The following is a 3,948-nucleotide window of genomic DNA, read 5'->3' as shown; positions in this document are numbered from 1 at the left end:
CTGGTGTCTCCTAAAGAAAACAAACAGACAATGAACAAAAATAACAAGCCGACAAGGAGCGAAAGTATTTTAAAAATGGACATTGAACTGTACGCTTAAAATGTGCGAAGTACAAAGTTTGTGAACTATATGTCAATAAAATTACTGTTTTTAAAAAGCGTGCGGTGAGCGGGGGCAGAGGTGGATCTAGTTTATCCACATGGAACCAAACAAAGTTTCTCCAGATAGGATTAACCCAGAGGCTGCCTGAGGGATGGAAGGGTCAGCAGGCATTCATTGGTCATTCATTCAACCCATGGTTATTCAGTGCCTGCAATGGGAAGGCTCTGTACAGGCACTGGCGGTGGAGAAAGGGGTCCTGGTGGAGTCCCTTGACTCATGAGGAGAGGCCCCATAATCCCCACGGACAGGACCTAGGCTTAGAAGGGTGACCGAGTCAGCTAACAGGAAACTGGGGTCAGTGAAGGAAGGAGGCGCTTTGATGAAGGCATCTTCAGCATAAAGATGACTCTTTGGAACTTTAAATAAAGGCAGAAACTGAAGTCAAATGGCATAGCACACGAGCCTAGTAGATTTCTTGAATTTGGGGGACTTTCCCTTATAGAGTAGACCTTTGTGGTTTGGAAATGCCCAGACTTTCAGCATGTTTCTTATTTTGTGTGAATCCCAAGACTGGTAGGAGGCAGGACCTCAGTTTCCATGGCTGAAACCAAAGCAAGGGAGGTATTTCTTCTCCCAGCAACCTGAAGCTGGAGCATGTGCCTGCGACCAAAGCTCCATTAACCAGCTTCTCATCCCTAGGGCCTTTAGACATAAACCTTAGGATGGTTTGGGATGCACTCTGGCTATGGAGGCAGCGCCGGCAGGAGCGGCAGCAGCAGAGGCACCTGGTGTATGCGGACAGCGGCACCAGTAGTGGGGAGAGCAGAGCCCCAACAACACGTGTCCTACCAAGAATATTGGGCACGCGGGCTCTCTGGCTCCTGCCTGTTTCCTAAAGCTGGATCTTAAGCCTTGGAAATGTTATTATCAGGGCCAGCTACATAATTTGTGGACACAGTGTGAAATGAAAATATGGAGCCCTTCATTCGAAAAGCAGAAAAAAAGTACTGTTAAAGGCACTAAACTATACAACTTATTCCTTTCTTATAAGCTCTCACTCCTGGCCAGTGATGGTGCTTTTGATTTGCTCTTTAATGTCACAGTTGGGGATCTTCAAGGCACCCGGGGCTCCTGCCTGCAGCTCAGCACACGCATGCGTACATGTGCACACATACAGCCTGCCCTTTGACAGGTTCCACCTCCTGCCAGCGCCTGGACCAGCTTGCCGTGCTCCAGCTGGGGGTGGGAAAGTCAGTCTCTGCATCCCACGGGCCGCCTGACCTTATCCACAGCTGAAGGGCAACGCCCAAAGGATTGCAACCTCTATTTTGGGACACTCTCGGGACCCCAATTGGGGGGTGGGCAATAGGCTCTCTGAGCATGCTGCCAGGCTGCCATTTCTGTGCTTGGGTCCTGGCACTCACCAGGGATGGAGGGCAACACAGGCCACCCTGGCTGGCATGGCGTGGTTGCCACCCTGAGCAGTGAATGGCAGTGGGGGGGAGGGCAGGGTCGGGGCTCTAGGGGGCAGTTAAGAACCCATCCCAGTGAGGCAGGAAGGAGGCTGTGACACCTGCTCCCTTGTTCCCTCAGACTTCACCTGCAAGTGTAAAACACAAATTAAAAGCTAAAACTAAGAATTTCAAGATGGTTAATTCCAGGCTCAGAGCCCTTCTGAATGCAACTGTACTGGTCACACATTTATGAAGTCAGCCCTGGATGTGATATATCTTTCTAAAAAAAATTTTTTTTTTTTTTTTTGGTAACCCAAACCCGAAATCATACAGGTAAAAAACAGACAGTTGTGCTCAGGTATCTGGAGTGAAATTGGAGAATTGGTTGCAAGGCCCAGCTGGGGCTAAAGTGATTAAAAAGCCTTTTAATATTCAGAAATAGTAATTTGGCAGTTCGTTAGTTGTAGCAATGCAACAGCTAATGTAATCACTGCCTACGGTTCCCTAAGATATGTTGCTCATTGAAGGTAAGGCTCTGGGAGAGTGAGCGTTGGAAAAGTATGGAAGATAACCAGGAAATCCAGGAGCATGCAATAGAATGGCTGCTTGAATGTAATATAAAGAAAGTGAATTATAAGGTATGTCTTAGTTTGCCACAGGGTTGCCGATGCAAAGTACGAGAAATGGGTTGGCTTTTAGAGTGGGATTTTATTTCAGGTAAAAGCTTACAGTTCCGAGGCCATGAAATGTCCAAATAAAGACACCATCAGAGATGCTTTCTTACCAAAGTCAGCTGCTGTTGATCCTGGTATCCTGCCACGTGGTGAAGATGGTGACTGATTTCTGCCAAGTTTCCTGCCTTCCCATCAGGAATCTACTATCTCCTGGAGCTCAGCTGTGGGCAACCAGGCGTAGGGCTGGTCTCTTTCCAGGCCTTCTCTATCAGTCTCAGCTTCTTTGCTTCCTTCCCAAGTTCAGCTGAAGGCAATTAGGCATCTGGCTCAACTTTTCAGATGTGAATTCTCTGTGGCCCAGCCTCTTGGGGGCTTCGTGCTTAAGCTTTGGCTACTAGTGATCCTTGAGTTCTCTCTCACATGGCAGGATCAAAAACAGTAGGTGCTTGCTTTGGCAGCACATATACTAAAATTGGAATGATACAGAGAAGATCAGCATGGCCCCTGCGCAAGGATGACATGCAAATTTGTAAAAAAAAAACAAAAACAGTAGATTCCTTTATCTGTGTCCTCTTTCTCTCTGTGTCTCCATTTATACAAGACCCAGCACAAGGTCGGAGACTCAGCCCCAGTCACACCTTCCTGACGTAGTCCAATCAAAAGGGTCTCATGCCCACAGGAATGGATTAGTTCAAGAACCTAATCTTTTTCTTTTGGGGGTTCATAAAATAGCTCCAAACTATCACTAGGTCAAATTCCTATATTCTCTACTCAGTGCTCATAATGAAACCCCAGGACTTTCTTTGACCTTACTCAGAGAATCTCTTATGTCTTACAGGGAGAGAACTACAATAAAACCAATTTCACAGTTCGATCCTATGAGCTGCCAATTTACAACAGTTGAATTCACAGTCTCATGAGGTCTCTTGCGTGAAAGTCAGGGCACTAATTATGAAGGACTGGGAGGCTGGGAACTGTAATGGGAATATATGGGAGCAAGAGGAGCATTTGTAGTAGCTTCTATATCCATCAAAACAGACCTCCCTACTCCCTTGTCTGATAATACTGTTAAGCTTTGCCTGAAAGCCATGTGGTGATTCTGACGAGTCAATTCTTTTCATGTCCCATCTCAATTACCCATAATTATCTTCAGACCTATAACTATAAACAGATCCTAATATACCCTAATTAGCCAATTACAAAGTCAAATCCAGGAGCTCTCACATACCTTTCCTAATTTATATTAGATGTATTGGGAAGATATGCAAAGGAATAGATTCTGAGGGTCCTAGATTTTAAAAAGAAGAATATATTTTTATATTGGGATGAAATTATTGATATAGGCTCATTTACGTTTTATTCTGGATTCTATATGCAGGCCTTAGCAGCTGAGCTTGATTCTAATTGTGGTTTTGTGTTGATTGTCTTAATTGTCTGTGTTGAAATATTGAGATATAGAAAAAAAATGTTGCCTCAAGTGAAATAAAGTTTATATGGCAGAATTTCTATGGTGTACTGTATAAAAAAAGAATTTAAATAATTTAATAGATGGATATGATGAAATAGTTGTACGATGTATGATTGCCCATGTACTCCCCAACTCTGTAACATAAAAATGTTCCCTTCACTAAGACATTAAAAGCACACTGGTTGGGAAACGACTGTGGCTCAATCAGTTGGGCTACCATCTACCATGTGAACCCAGGGCATCCTTGTGA

The 3,948-nt window shown here is 44.7% G+C and overlaps 1 non-coding gene across 1 annotated transcript; it reads left to right on the top strand.

Annotated features, from left to right (window-relative positions):
• The first annotated feature begins 2,672 nt into the window (after positions 1 to 2,672).
• LOC111764270 (U6 spliceosomal RNA) lies at positions 2,673 to 2,781 on the top strand. The gene has a single exon (XR_002796924.1). It is a non-coding gene; the product is annotated as a U6 spliceosomal RNA (small nuclear RNA).
• Positions 2,782 to 3,948: the final 1,167 nt, after the last annotated feature.

The sequence above is a fragment of the Dasypus novemcinctus genome, chromosome 20 (genome assembly GCF_030445035.2).
Source record: "Dasypus novemcinctus isolate mDasNov1 chromosome 20, mDasNov1.1.hap2, whole genome shotgun sequence".
In the NCBI taxonomy this organism is placed as follows: Eukaryota; Metazoa; Chordata; class Mammalia; order Cingulata; family Dasypodidae; genus Dasypus; species Dasypus novemcinctus.
Note: the sequence above shows the minus strand (reverse complement) of the source record. Positions and strands in the feature narration are given on the sequence as shown.